A 16,664-nucleotide genomic window follows, 5' to 3' on the forward strand; every position below is an offset into this window, starting at 1 on the left:
ACATCATTGCCTGGACAAATCGTTTCTATGTCTAAAATTTTATTTCAGAGAACTTTGTAACTGTTTTTCTTTAAACGTGAATAAGTTATGCTTGCACATCTACTGGATACACTGGATTATCGGGTGGCAACGTTTTTAAATAAAAACATTTTTATACGAGTTATTGGTGAACAATCATTGTTTGCTATTTATCAATCTCTAAATCACTGTTGTTTATAGATATAATAAATCAAGACAAATGTAACGTAACATGGGTATAGCTTACGTGTTACTCATTGATAGACTGTAGCAATTTTGATCAATGGAACATACGACAGCAGCACCGCTAAAATTTGGAGAAAAATTTAATACACCGAGACTGAAGTTGAGGCGGTATCCGCTGATGCAGGATGTAACTAATTAATTACTCCGAACCGTGTTAGAATGTACTTCAGAAAAAACGGTAATCTGTTAGTATGCACTCGAAATCGTCAAACAGACCACAGATAACGGCTGCGACGTCGTTTCCTCCGGGGCGTACTGATTGGAAGACTGATAGTCTATTTCGGTATGACATCTTCACGTAATAGCTTCCTTCCCCGATAACGGGTTGAACTTTGCGCATCATAATTATATATGTGAATTATTATTATATGAAATAGTTGCAGTCCGATGATCCATTGCCATTATCATTGGAGACATACAAGGTAGCCTGCGCCTGTTCCATTGATGTTCGTGATACATACGCGTCACGCAGTTGTACGTAGCATTTACGTAACGGCTATAGGTAAGAAGACATCATCTTCACCTGGCTGGCTTCTGGTCACAGCGGCTATTAAACCAACATCGGAAACGATCGTTGAACAACCCATCGCAGAAGACCCGCACATAAGACACCAAAAGTACGTATTCTGTTTGATTTATCTGAATATTATGTGCGTCCATAAGTTCACCATGCCAGTCCATGGATAGAGCTTATAGCTAGTACCTGATGCTGATGTTTTTTTTTCCCGCAATACTTGAGGTCGATTGATTCGAAAATTTTCAATTAGACATTTTAAAATATGTCAATATTATTCGGGCTAGCATAGACGCATGCAGCATATCGTAAAATCTCCCGTTTCGAGTGAAACCGATGTTCTACTGATTGATATTGTAGAAACTGATGACCGTATCACCTCCAGATAGATCAAGCAGTGTTTTTGATGGCTACGGAAACCGAAAACGTTGCAACAGCAAAACGGCGCAACTGCCCATACATTTTAAAGACATTACTAAAACTGTAGTATTCAGTAAATGGCGTACTTGAAAAAAATAACAATTGTTTTTCACGAAACGGTAAAAGCTATAAGCTTCAAAGAAAACTAGTCAGTATTTTAACAATTACATTTCGTATAATCTAAATTCATTCTTTTCTCTATTTAAAAATAACGCTAATCTTAAGACAAACAAAACGAATCAACTGTCAAAAATATATCTCATGTCAAACTTCCTTGGAAAGCTCAAATGGCCAGTATTTTTAAAGCTATTTTTAACTTCTACGCATACTTCACGCATGTTGTAACATTAATTTTTGATAAGGCAACATGAACTCACTATAGATCCACTTATTCCTACTTGGAAATATAGGTGCTAATTTTGCTTGCTGGTTTTACAAAGTACACCGTAATTTTTACGGTTGAACAGACAATACTGAGTGTTTGCTACCGCGGGGGTATACGATAACGCTGATCTCCATTCAAACTTGCTAGTCTAGATGTTAAAACTTTTAATACTAACATACGAAGACTGATATTCACTGCGACTCCTACAGTTTCTTAGAATTGTTAGATTGTTACATGCGAATCCGCTTGACTTTAAAACCGCATGACTTTTGAACTCGTCAGGTTAGAACGAAATTTTCAATATGTTCTAAAAGTACCTTACGTTCCACCAACCTGTTCTAACGCTCCGGCAGTTTCTACAGTTCCCGTCCTCAAATGTAATTTCTCTTTATGGCCTCTCGGAGTAAACCGATATTTCTGCCCAACAGTAACCTATTTTAGGGCATGGAACGCTCCGCAATCACACGGACCAAGGATCAGGGGAATAAGCATGTTGAAGTCGACGTTGGACATTCCTTTGCTCAATCCAGTGAATAAATGAGGCATAGTGATGGAGGCTGGCATGGGCATCAAGTAACTCGACTGCGTACTTTCGATTGCCGTGTCAACGGTCCGTGAGTCTCTTGAACCCGAGACAGCGGACCGTATCCATTGCTTCAGTTTCGGCAGGTATCTCAAAAGAGCAGATGCCCCTAATGTCTATTGCAAGTGTTACCATAATCTTACGTCCGAATGTACTTAACACAGCCGACGAACTCGATTTTGCTAAAGAGTGACGCCATTTTTTCGCCTGGTCTAGCTGACGGCCGAGATTAAACGATGCCTCGTCTATGGTGACGGTATGCTCGAGAGGGTTTTTTGTTTACTGATGTTCCGCAAATTACACCACACCCATTTCAAACTAGCCTAAGGATCGATTCACGGAGAACTTATTTTTAGTCAGTTCCCGCATTTTCAGTATGTGGGTTATGATTCCAATAACACGTTGCACCTGAAATGCCAGTTTTGGCATGCAAATCCCTTAGAATAGGATTTTGCAAGCTCTGCGTTCGTAAAATCCTCGGTTACAGCTGGACAGCTGGTCACTTTTTTCACTGGCCTTCAACACATCAGTCTCCGTTCTAAAAACGTTTACATCATTCACGTACTGCGCTTTCACTTAAGGCCTCCTTGCCAATCTTGGACGAATTTTTGCAGTGCTGTCGCTTTCGTGGACCGAAAACTTGAACTTGCTGGTGTTGATGTTCATGATTGAAAAACGTTTTTTTCCTTTTTTTTTTTTTCTAAACTCTGCTCTTTTGAAGTAAACTCAACCGTTCTTTGTCAACAATTTCTAAAAGACTAGAGTATTCATCAATCGGAATTCGTCTACTAACGGCCCGTGGTCGAAAAGCTATTGAATTTCAATGTCCGCCGGATTCGCTTGTAACAGGCCAATATTAGTTTTTTTTTTTTCTTTTATCTCGGCTCAATCTCAGCCGCACTCTATGCCATTACATGCCAATTGGACGACTCACCAGAATGAGACAGCTTGAACTTATCCGCGGCTAATGTAGAAATGACTGCCTGATATCTGTGTTGCCTGGCTCGATCAAGGATTTGCCGATGGTGCTCTTATTTTCATTTGAAAATACCGTATTCAGCTATATATAATACCAGATTAAGATTCAATTGACATTTTCTCTCTGTGCTCAGAACTAAGATTCTGTTTACCGGAACCGATACCTTCAATGCCTACATAATATCATGAGTTGGTGAAGTTGTGCCTGACATTCAATCGTTGGTAGGCTATTCATTTTAGCCACTTCTTATAAGCCAGGAGTCACTATTGTATATAGTGCAAAAAAAAAATAAACATGAGCTACATGCAGTACTTGAGCACTGCTATTGTTATGTAGATTTGTTTGTACTACTTATAATATCAACAGGTGCAATTTTCGATTGAATATTTGAGTACATACCTGGAAGCCTTTACTATATTAGTAGGAAGTTACCCTTAAGGCTGAAGTTTGCTGCTCTTCCCACCAGCTCTGTTGCTTGGAAAATTTCGCTATGGCCTCCGTGAGCCATAGTAATCAATTCAGGACTTTGGTATTTGACGACGTTCCCTCTCGCAACCTGTGTTTTGCTTGCCAAACGTTGCCTTCTTCAGGCAGACGTTGTCCTCCTAAAGGCTTTTGATAATGGTGTGCTATTCAATTGTTGTATAACGTTTCGGTTGACGTAAAATTGCCGATCTTCCTATGTCTTTTAAACGACATTAGACCATCTGTAGCTATGATTGTCTACGATATCCTATTCACTATGCTGTTCCAAATTGTTTTGTTTTTTCTTTTTTGACGAAAGCAGTTAATTACAGTAGCCAGATCGAGTGAACTCAATAACTGAAAAAGTATAAGTACCGGTTACGTAACCTAGACTACTACGATGAACAGCATCGAGCATTTCACCCCCATATCTTCGACAAGTTATAGCTGGAAGCAATTGCGATAAGTTTGTCCTTAATTATTCCTTATTATATATATGTCCTTATTAGTATGAGCCGATAACGCTTCCGTTGAATGACTTTCTTTAAACTTCGATACAATTCAGGGCTATGCACGATGCGCACAATACTAAAATGTTAATAATGTATTTCTCATACTGGCTGTTGCAAAAGACTGGTCGTGACCCATCACAGACATGTGTTTGTCTCCCTTTTACATGAGAACGGCATATTCATCCTTAGCTATCTTGTACCATATTGGTCCGGGAATGAAAGTCTGATGTTCCGTTGCTATACTTAATTTATTCTGCCGCACGCCCAGCGTAAAAGCGGTCAGCCAGTTTAACGAACTGTTTTTTTCTTTGTCAATTGTTAGCCTTATCTGGAAAGCACGACCAGTCAAAAAGTACTGCCGAAACGCGTTTTTAGTAACGTTAGGATATCAAACATGTATGTATGTATGTATGTATGTAGGTATGATTAGGTAGATCATTTCGACATAGAAAAAAATACTCACATAGAAACAAATACGTAAGCTACCAAATGTAGCCCGTGACGATAATTGTCCTTGGTCCCTGCTAATCTTAAGGAACAGCCAAAAGTAAAGTCTATTTGTAGGGTCATATCTTCTGTTAGATGGACTTGGCAATATATGGGTTACGATTTCGTTCAGACAGCGCCTTACCTAGTAGCCAAGCAACATTTTCAAGACGAGGGGTGAAAGCAATACTAAAATTTGAGCTGAACATGTCAGCGGCTCTCGAAGCAAACCTTGATGCTCTAGTGCTGCTGAAGATGTCATCTAGCTATAGAAAGATCGAACATTTACCTGCTGACACCTGGTACTCTGCTAGATTATTTACTAAGGATGAATTGTTTATAAATAAAGGTGGCGTTATTTCTATCCAACAGGGATCGTATAATCCGTGGCGATAACGGACATGGTCACGTATATAGATCCGACGCTGTTTGCTGATCGTTGATTGTACGAGAAACTCTGTGCGGTGTGAAAAAAAGATTCGCAAACCCAGAATTCTATTCGGAGAGTACACTTTCGTAATACGATCTCGCAGTAGAATTCTGATTATGTTAGTTACGTTTAGGGAACTTCTTTCAATTTGGGGAGGACTAGACTAGACTTGTTTCGGGCGTTCAAGCGTAGACGCTATTTTGTTACACAATGAGCGTCAATGGTAGCGTAATTAGCAGTGCGTGCCTCGCGCTGATCGAGTCCCCAACTTCGGTTATAGTTCAAAGCTTTTATTACTACATTGTGTTCGTCGCAGTCTACAAAGAAGCCGAAAATTAGGTGTGAGTCGAGTGACCTGCAACAGTTTATACATTAAGTAAGTATTCTCCTCAAAGCAAAGGCCGAATCCGATTGCCTATATTTGTAGGAGTATTACGGCCGTCAGGCTTACGTTGGCATTTACGTCTGTAAAGATTAAAGAGAATTACGAACTGGTTGAAAAGGGAAGGTTCTAGATCAACCAACCAACGATGTTAAAGCCCCTCTACCTAAAGGAGGCAGCAGGTCAGCGGGAGGCTAGTTCTAGAAAAAGTGCTCAACACCTCGATGCCATAGGAGCCGAAGCAAGCCACTAAACTTTGAAAGGATTTGAAAAGGAGCATAAAAAAAGTTGGCCGAAATTGTTTTAAGTTGAAGGGCTTTTTTCCCGGACAGGACCTTTTTGAATGGATGAATGGAAACATATAGCGAAATCCTTTTTTCCCAGAAGCGGACACTGCCGAAACTTATTTGAGCAGTCGGCGACTCGAAACTCTAAAATCATCTAAATAAGGATTCATATGTTATAATTTCCTGCATTCGCTGGTGCAATCGTTAGGTTGAATGATAGTCAACTAAATTTCCCGTAAAACATGGACATTTACCAACAGTCTACGAGCGTTGGGCATATAGTATTACGAGAGTATTGTGTATTATTGCTGAGTGTTTGAGTTAATCTTGTTTGCATACCACTACGTTCCCTACGGAACCTCAAAAAGAAAAAAAAAGTGTAATTGATTTCCCAATTGAAAATCTAGTAAAAAAAAATTTAAAAAAAAAAATATGAATCAAACAAAAAGCATGCACTCGTACTGTATATGGACGAGAACGCTTCGTATTATGTCGCGTAACCGTAACATAATTATTTTAGGACGGCTCTTTAATAAGTGTGATAAACATAATGTTATTTCATGTCTAAATCACAGAATCACTATCTTCACTTCTCTTTTTCAATTGAGAAGACAAATCCGACTGCTTCGTTGTACATTGCGACGCACACGAATAGTTCTAAGAGATCTAAATTGATTAGATTTCAAATGGAATCCAATAGCCCTTATAATAATTATACTGACTTTATGAGTTCATCGTTCTTTCTAAATAGAGTAAATAGCTAAGCATCTATAATTTGCTTTATAAATTTACACTGCTATTCAGATTGCTCTCCAGGGCAATGCCTAAAATCAGGCCTCCGGTCAGTGCAGCCACCTTTCCCGTCGTCTGACCCGATACGCTGTCTTTCTTACAGCTTAGATGTGATTCATGTCTATTTGGACGGGAATTGAAAATCGTTTCGTTCGTTCTGGTCTTCGCCTCGCCTTGCTGTGCTGTGGCCATATTGTTTCGCCACTCTGCCACTAGCATTTTCCCTATTTACTGCCTCTGTCTTTAGTCTTGACAAAAGCTTTAGAACCAATCGAGAACCCGGCGAAGGATGTTCATCTAGGGGACGCTTTACTTTAGAGCTTCGAGTTAAGTCATGTGTGGACACGGGGTCAGCTTCACGGAGAATCGCACTATCGCTGGCCAAGTGAGACGATGATTAAAGCAAACAACGTTAGACAACTGAAATGGCGGACAATTGGCGCGATATTTGGATTAGCTTGAAATTTTACTTTGGGGACGGTGCTCCATTCAGCGCACGCTAGGAAAGCCAATAGAGAGGAAGGGCAGAAACGTAAATAAACACAGTAAACCGTTGTGAAAGCGTCTGCTTTCAGTGCGAGTTTATTCGTTGAGTGAGTTTTAGATCCACCATCAAGTTTCGCGTCCGTTTAATATTTACGAGCTTTGGATGCATATAAATCCTGCATATTAAGAACTAGAATGGGGTGTATTTATGGGACGTTACCCGTCAACATAACCGTGACAGTCTGGGCCTATTGCTTGAAATTAATGTGGGTTTAAATTTACTAGTTATAACGTTGTATTGTATCCTTTTGACTTGATTAGCTAGACTTTTCAACTTTATTTTAAGAAAATAATGAATTACCTTAAATAAACACCAATCATGCACTGAGATATTTCGTTGAATAGTACGTTCCATACCAATACTGTTCCTTCACATCAGGGTTATATTTGAATTTTCTTAGAGAGGCCGTGAAAGCAGACAGCCATTAATGAAAATCTTTAAACCCAAAGCGATAGGTGAGCGTACAGAAAGATGAATATTTAATTGGTACCTAGCTGCTTTTTTTTTTACTATACAGCTGTTAGCGGACTTTATCTTGTACCCCTATGATACGCTTTCATATATACAATACCAATAGAACAAAGCGGGCAATATAGTCTAACAGTATACTTTCAGACAATGGCCAAAGCTGCACTCTAAAAATCTCTAGACGACTGCTTTATATTGAGGAACCTCGATATTCGATAATTTTCAGCTAAAAAAATAAATAACTGCAGAAATATAAACTGGATTTTACTCGTATATATATAGTTTTAAGATGCTGAAGCTAATTCCGTGCAACTGTAGTCAGCGCCTAACATTGGACTAAAAGGAAATGTATCTTAGCATTTCATCGAACTTTTTGGGTTTGGGATTCTTTTTTAATATGTATATAAATCGCTGACATCCTTACCACTGTGTTGAAGTCGTTTGCACGGAATATTTCCAGGAGCACATGAACCTTTAGGTTAACCTTATGCACCTATTAACCTCAAACCTCTGACCCTTCTCACGTAAAGGGTCATCTAATGTTTGCGACGGAAGATCTCAAAAACTTTTGCCGATTGAATTAAGACGCTGAACCTTCAGTCTCATTTAGTTGATGCTTAAATGAAACACCGGTGGTAAAGTACGTTCGGAATGATCGTTGCGCTTACGAGCCTCTCCCGCCGAGATGGCAAAGCCCTTTCCGAAATGGCGTCGAAAGCGGCTCGAACTCTATGAGATTGATGGGAATACCAACAGCCCTATTTTGGAGCCGATCCTATCAGACCACAACAACAAGACGACGTTGAACGCAAATCCTACAGCCAGGTGCCAGCAAGCGGGTTTCCATTCCCGCTCCACTGTGTTTACGGTCTACTCTGCCAGCGAGACTAGACTGATCGCTCGAGGATGACTTCTTCGTGTCACTGGCTGTTGTGCTGGAGTACCTTGTCAGTAAGGATTTCTACATTCCAGTTGCATCACCAACAGAATAGACTTATCGTTGGCGACGCCAGCTGACTCGTCACGACGGTGCTGACCTGTAAAGCTCGTTCAAAAAACGAGAACTTGTAGCGTCAAACTATGTTTCGACCGACAGTTTTCAGGATGTATAGTTGTAGATTAAAATAATGTTATTACTCTAGTTAGTATAATTTTTTATTTATATTGATGTTATATTTATTATTGTCATTTATTGCATAACAAAGACAAAGAGACAAGCTTGACAAAGAGAAAAAGCTTTTTTCCGGGCCATCAGAGTTCGTAGGATCGAAGCATTGTATTGTAAGCGTAGATTAACACCGGTTTAACTCGGTATTCTTTTTAGACTTATTATCTTAATTATATGCAGCTTCATTGAGTTCGTCAAATCGATGAATGGACATTGTTGCTTCAGCGTGAACGGGCTAAACTTGTCAATGCTTCCATTGATTTTTGAGTATTATTAATCAATGACTTCAGATGGCAGAAAAGTCGACCACTGAAAATGAAAATCGTCTGCTTACCCAATAGCTGGACTGCCCAGATTCAAGTACACATAACAGACTACGGTGAACAGATTTATTGGATAATATCATGCCAATAAAGTGATCGGAACCATTAATAAAAGAACTGCTATCGTTCTACTGGTTAGTTATGCCGCAATAATAAAATCGTGTCTACTCAAATGTAAAAAATCGGTCTAACCAAGCGGGACTCTTGCGAAGCGCAATTGTTGCTATAACAAATATGGGCTTCGCAGATAAACAGTGACCTCTCTGCGTCTTTATCTAAAATGTCTGGGCTTAGAAATTAGCTGGAAATTGTTGGTGCTTTGTCTATGGCTCAGTTGAATTAAGTAACGTGCCAATATTTCATCACAGCAATAGAGAACCGTAATTCATTAGTTGCCGTCTTGGAAATGCAAATTAATGTAACGACATTGTCACTCGACTGGACTCCATGGCTTCGGCTTACTTCAGACACGATCATGACAGATCGGAGCGTAAAACATTGTATCCAATTGACCGTGCCCTGTTTTAGAGGAGGCACGCAACTTCGTGCAGGTTTAACATATCTGAGCTGTAAATCAAAGCGAAATTATTCCACCATTTCGTTTTTGCTACGTAAGATGTTCACGCTGTAAATAAACGGCGATGTCTTCGTTACTTCGGTATGCGCTAAGATCAGATTTGCTGTTCTACGCTGAACTTTACCTTGTGTAAACTTATATTCTTGTCTTTCGTCTGATATCGAACTTCTAGCTATTGAACTTGTTTAGGCGTAGGGCATATCGTACGAAAGCTATTGTAGAAAAAGCTATTTCACCATGAAAACGGTGATAACATAGGAAGTGAGGAAGCGCTTCAGCTTTGCATGCTTCTCTAACCATTTAAGGTACAAACAATAATACGTCGATCATAAACGTTACGTACTGTCTACAGATAGCTCAAAGCATAATCGGTCATGATCTGCGTGAGGGAAAAATTATTGAATCATGTCGCTGTGCGAGGCCGAAAGCAAGGCATACCCTTTCAGAACAAAAAAGACACGTAGTCATAATCAGAGAGTCAGCTTATATATGGTCATTACATGCGATCGCCGCTGGCTGAATCATCTTTATGAAATACGCCCCGTCAAAACAATGTCTTACTGAATGAAGCCTGGCGGTCTTCAAGCTGTTGCCTCAAGTCGGTCTTGGCATTAGGTGACAAACTTGGTACTGGGTCAACAACAGCTTTGATTGAACTCAGCGTTGACAAATTGTCATCTGCGTGGCTAGTCACTTACAGAGCAGTGTGGACGTGCGGTAACCTTTGTGTGTATGCTTGTGTATGGGTCTTATCCTAGCTTATCGGGAATTATCTACCCCAGAGAGCAGATGGACCGTGGGGCAATCATCGGCCTTCCGACTACATCGGTTTAGCTGTGCAGCTGCAAGAAGCAACACGGTGTAACGGCCTCAGAGCCCGTTGTAAACTGTTGGCTATTCGCTGGTGCAGTGTGAGATTCTGCGTCCACGTACTGGTGCTGAACTTGGCACCATGGAGCGCGATATACAATTCGACCTTCAGCTACTCCCAGATATTCGTTCTCTAATATATATGTACATATACGTGGCATAATATGTACTTGACGTTATGCAGATTAAGGCATGGAATCCTTTTTCTGGTTAAAGATTTTTCGATGTATTTTAAGGAAACGCTATATAGAACATAGTACACTATTTACGTTTTATTTACATTATAGTTTTTCATAAATATCTACACGGTGATCGCGATGAAGAATCTCAAAACGCCTTAATCTCACTAACATCTTAGACAATCTTCATTCTCCGCTAACGAGTTCACTCAATCATTTTATAGAGCGACTATCGCTCATTCAAACAGCGTTTCAAAGGCCCTTGTATCTTCACCCGCAACCCATACCATATTTATAGAAATATATTAGAATGATAGTGTTAAAGGCTACTTACAGCAGGATATAGGGGCACCGGTAGACCGTTGCACGAACAGACCCCTTCCTGATGACCCAGCTCTAGCCTCTTTTGAGTCACCGGCTACCTTCCCGTGTGAATAGTCATCGTTATACGCGTAAAGTGCGATTCACTATAATAGACAGTGCTCCACTGCCGAGTTCAGGCCATTAAAGACGTTAGCGCTAGTGTTATACTTCCGTCCTTCGTCGCCCCGCTCTCAACCCTTTCGGGAACCCCGGTACAATTATGTCTGTTTGTCTGTCTGTCCATACAAAGCGGTGTCGCCAGTCTAACGGGCCGCCATCACTGTCGGCAGGCTGCCCCGGTTATTTAAGCAGAATTGTGAATGGCGTCATAAAAATGTCGGAAATTGCCTTCCTATTCCAACGCCGAATTTCGTTGGGCAAAGGCAAGGGGACATCGAGCGCCTTCAGACACTCGGGAACCCCTTGTCGGTTTCGGCCTTGGCTGGCTTCTTTAGGCCTGGCCAAAAGCACACGGTTTTACAAACGTATTTATACAGGTGAGTGGCTGCTTTGGGCAAAAACAGTTGCAGCGATAGTCGGTCGGGGGTACTAAGGGGTGATGGTAGACAGGGGGACGGAGAGCAAGATTTGTTCTGCTACAATAATTAGATCGTTGTGAATATGGGCTGTCTGACGATGCAAGAAACTGGAACAATTCGCTGCCGAGAGTCAAGCACCTCCATAAACTAAAGTAAATCCAAGTATCATTATTATTATTATTATTATTATCAAGGCTGTACGGTTGACTCTAGCAGACCTGTATGGAATCGAATTGCGCTAATTGCCCACTATACAGTGGCAAATGTAGAGTATCTGCTTGCTTTACCAATGAACATCTAGACCCATCATATTATTTACCCACTTCTTGCACATGGTCCTTATTGAGTATATATACTAAAGCAATTTTTTTTAATCTCACTTCAGCCGCGTTCACCTTCTTGGTCGAGATTAAAGTTCTGGGCGCAAGCTGCAGTATCCCCAGTTATACGTATTATTGCCGTCGCGTAAAATTCAGCCTTATCACTGTTTCAAATCCAGTTTATTGAATTGTTGTACTATTCCATCAGTCTGTTTCAGCAATCGGATCACATTGCTCAAGTGATCCTGTTAATTTACTTCGATTATTCACTAGGTCTGATTTATACATTCTATCGTCATGTTCTAGACCCTGTTCTAGAGCTCCAAGAATGCATTACCGGCTACTGTTTAGATAACTGCTTAAGTAAACTTTGTTTTTAACGATTACTCGTCAAGCCACATTCGCACGCAAAACACGGCTTTATACCGGTTTTGGGATGTTCCGGACATATGCACATACATGTAGACGATTTACAATAACTAAATCCACGGCATCAGCGGGGCAGTAAATTCTTGTTCGCTGAGTGATTTAACATTTAATACGTATAAATAGCAGCAGGCATTTTCTATAGATTTGAACTTTGTGTATGGAGATATTGTTAGATGAGTCGAATACTCGGATTAGCCTTAATATAAAGCCAAAATCCATCATTCCTCAATTCAGCTCTTCGAAAAACGTTTTTTGCGTCCCTCGATCACAACCTGCCTTCCGACGATCTTTAGCCTGTTCGTAACGGAAAAGGGGTGTCTTACACTGTAAGAGTTTACGGGACGGCTCTTAGTTGTTAGTCTCAGCTCTGCAGAATCCAGATCGTCATGCCCGGGTGACGCCGTAAACGTGTTGTTTTGCGTCTGACCAATTTCTGATAGGAATGTCGAAACCTCGCAAGCCAGTGCTACGGCCATGCATCGACGGCTTCCATAGAACGATCACTCTACTTGTTAGAATAATGAATAATGCAACGCCTAGATTGCCCATGAGGTATTCCAAGACGACGTGTTCCCAAAGAAAGTGGAGCGTCCACGCGTGACCTTCCGTGGTCCGTCATGCTCACGTAGGTTTGAAACCTAATCAGACCTAATTTCAATAATAATAATAATAATAATAATAATAATAGCAGAAACGGAAAACATCGCTACCAGCGTGTGTTACTAAACGCGTTCACTATTTGTTGAGCAGTTGTTATTCTAGGGGACGCTCGAGCGCTGAACCCTTTATAGATCCTCATATTCAGCAAATTTCTCTAGTACACTGCAATGGTTCGCGATTGAAAATCTAATTTTCTATCGAATTAGCCATGTATATCGAATTGCTCTAATAACTGATACACGTACATATGTATGTGTAATGGTGACGATCCGGTCCTATACGCCCCTGGTACACTTTCAAATTCTATCCGTGTTCGCAAGAAGACTTCTTACTTTAGCATCCGCTGCCCAGTGGACATAGGCAGCAGGTTACAAACGCGTTGCGTTCGGATCAGCCACGTACGTCTGGGTCGTCTGAAGCTGATATTTCTCAACTTGCTTCTCTTCAGACTAGCAATAGTATTGAGTTGAACGCGTCATCATCATCATCATCTGGTTCCGGGTTTGTTTCGCCTCGCGTGGGCAACCAGACTCGACGTACGTCCTAAAGACAATGACTATAACAAGCTGCGATCCTCCGCTTGGACTGCTTGGATATCACATCCCGAGCTGATTACCTTATATGCAAATGGGTTTGTTTCGGGAAATTATTTCTCGAAAAGCGTTTTATTGGCATTCACTCGCACTGGCGATCAGCGCGTATGTTGACAGAAGCGAACGAATTATCAATGTAAAAGAAAAACAACAGAGAGACCGGGTTGCTGGACGGAACTGGGACTTATTGTAGCAAAAATCTCTAACTGCCATTAAGACTAGCCGAGGTCGTTCGGATAGAGCACCCAACTAGATTTTCCGCTACGCGTGCACTGCACACCTACGCTGTAGGAGATCCGGTGGCAAATGGTTCCTGCGACGACCTAGTTCGGACCGAAATCGCCCATGTAATGTTCATTTTTCACAGCTGAAATCACGAAAGAGTGAGTATATACACTGAATAACAAAAAAAAAAAAACAACCAAAAATAGTACAGCCAGATACATTTGCAGAGTAAGTCAATACAAATTATAAAATAGAGTTCCGACACATGAAGAGAATATTTACATCACTCCAATCGACGAATGGCGGTTCTTCAGCTAAAGTCTATCGGAACGCCGACATCTTCGCCACGATACAAACGACTTTAAGCAAATATCCTATTTGATTCATGCTAGTAAACTTTTCGGTAAGCCGTTTAAGGTCCATCAAAGAGAACGATGATTTCATTCTAACTACCAGTAGATAACTACGTACATTAGAGAGATGACTGTTTACTGTCAATAAAAATACTGAATTTGTGCACGACATGAAGGGCTCTAAGTGCGTACACTTGTGAAGCTGTACATAGAAGAAACGGTCAGGTGTATTGGTCCAGCTTAGCACTAATCGTTAAAACATCTCTCGCTAATGAAAAACAATTATTATTAACGTGTTTGTGCTTCTTCGCTTCTCTGCTGCTCTTCAAAGCTTCCTAGGTAATTGAAGTACCGCTGGGTGAATTAATCCTAACTGAGGTCATCTTGATACGAGTAGAGATTGACCACTTCAAGAACTCGATTAGCGCCAAATTAGGCGGACGAGTCAACAGATGACGGTTAAGTGTAACGACGACATTTTTAAACGAGTCTATTTCTGCATGAACAGAGTATTAGTAGTAACCGTAGGGCTGAGGAAGGAATAAAAGACAACTCATGAAAACTTAGAAAATAGCTGAAGAGAACTCTACTGAACTAACGTATTACCATGTAGGTACTAAATTTCTTCGTAAGCGGTACGTGGTCGACCGGGCATTCGATGTTTAAGCCAGCTTCGAATGATAAAGTGGCCTTATAATCTTAGCCCCAACAAGATTATAAGGCCCCTAAAGCAAATCCACATAAAACCCATATAAACTCAACTACCGTGTTGAATCAATGGAGTGTTCAGCGACGTAGCGAGATAAAAGTTCGTAAAGAAACAGGTGCGGGCTCACGATAAAACAGAGTACAAATAACAAACTTTATAATAAATATCAGCGCTACCGGCTTGACGCAAATAGGCCAGCGGTTGTACACTTTACGTCAAAGCCACAACATACCTATAATACGTTTAGTCTCTTGGGGCACAGTAGGTCGAGATTATTTACACCTACGAAAGAGATCAAACGTTACTGTCTACGTAACGATGGGTCGACCTTCACTAGTGAAAATATCCACAACCTGAAGCTGGACAGCGAGCATATTTGGTGAATTGATTTAAACATAACGTATTGACTAAAAAAGGTTCAATTTCACGGTTAAAGAAAGCTTTATATGCTCTTGTTAAGGACATATATGCGTATGGCTTGAATGTGACATAAGCTAGATCATACACGATATGATTAGCGTAAAAATGAGATCAAACTCCGTTGTTTATATTTCAATATTATTTCGTTTTTATAAAGGTATCCTTCAAAGATCCAGTGAATGTTTTGCCGACACTAATATATATATATATATATATAATTGCCGAGAAATTATTGACTGTTTTCGTTATGTTAATTAATATGAATTATTTAAAAGCTGAAATTTGGCAAATTGGCAAAAAATTTGGCAATAGGACATGTGTTAAAATTGTTCGAATGGCTTTTTTTATAAGTGAAATATTTGCAAAGGTTCGTTAAATTTTACAGGTTCATAACGGCAAATGCTTAAATACCACCCAGGCCCATAACAAATGTCTACTACTTATAGTCAAGAGATATATTGTCGGAGCAAATGGCCTAAAAATGGTTTTCCTTCTGGAAAACGTATGTAAAAATGCTTTTCAAAAAAATTGATGAAATAGTGCGACATCTGAGGAAAATGTACTCGTGAATAGTCATAACATTGCTAAGAAAAACCATACAAATTTTAAAACATTGCAAAAAAAAAAAAGGTAATTACAAGAAGAGCTCGAATCAACCCAAAGATTTTACCCAACTTCTTTTCCACCTGCATAAGTTTACAGGAGCACAACGAAATCAATACGCTTGTAAATTTACGATTGATTACGGATGATAGAAACTGATTCATATATAACAATAACGTTCAAATAAGAAAATCTGGTCACGATCCGTGGCAAGGCCCAGACTGACGCTAAGTAAGGTCATACAAAGCGTTTGGTCGATTTGAAAGTCATATATGATAAGTTGCTGCCGCCTTATAGAACGATTCCTGTTCTCTGTCGACAGCTACCCACTGAGGTAAATCGAGTGGAATTGATGAACGGATTAGGCGTCATCTTCCAGCATAGCGATGCCAGCCCATACACATCTTGAGTTGACTGGCAAACTTGGGGGGAAAATTTTATTGCATGCGCTGTATACTATCAGGGTATGCGTAAATCCCTTTATAGTGTTAGTACAATTTCAATGGAAGGACACAGACATCACATGTCACAAAAACAGCCAACACGTTTTCGAAAACGCAGTATAAGCTATGTATTCATTTATATATAATTCTGCAAGCATGGGTGCCTATGTAGTTTTGCCCATACACCGTTCTTCCATGCTAACAACGTTAAGCCGCGCATCTGATATAGTATGTGAGACTCTAAACAGTCTAACGCTTTGCAAGTACAGATTCGTCTTTCATCCTTCCTTCTACTCGTCTAGAATAAGTTTACAACAGCAGGTTTCTCATTTTGGCGATGTTTTTGTACGACACTGCTCTCATGCTCGTTCGCTCG

General features: G+C 40.3%; 1 protein-coding gene across 11 annotated transcripts in view; it reads left to right on the top strand.

Annotated features, from left to right (window-relative positions):
* LOC111242938 (uncharacterized) overlaps window positions 1-16,664 on the top strand; it is a 92,225-nt gene that overhangs the window by 64,048 nt on the left and 11,513 nt on the right. For 6 of the 11 annotated variants that reach the window (XR_015330297.1, XM_086993016.1, XM_086993012.1 and 3 more), the window contains one exon: window positions 642-881. The exons of 2 other annotated variants lie outside the window; for them this stretch is intronic. The gene's annotated coding sequence lies outside the window, so the exon portion shown is untranslated. Of the gene's footprint in view, window positions 1-641; window positions 882-4,980; window positions 5,094-6,602; window positions 7,946-10,340; window positions 10,557-16,664 lie in introns of those variants that run through there. 3 more of the 11 variants (XR_015330298.1, XR_002670219.2, XR_002670221.2) reach the window with 3 other exon arrangements.

This window comes from Varroa destructor, unplaced genomic scaffold, assembly GCF_002443255.2.
Source record: "Varroa destructor unplaced genomic scaffold, Vdes_3.0 BEIS01000001.1, whole genome shotgun sequence".
In the NCBI taxonomy this organism is placed as follows: Eukaryota; Metazoa; Arthropoda; class Arachnida; order Mesostigmata; family Varroidae; genus Varroa; species Varroa destructor.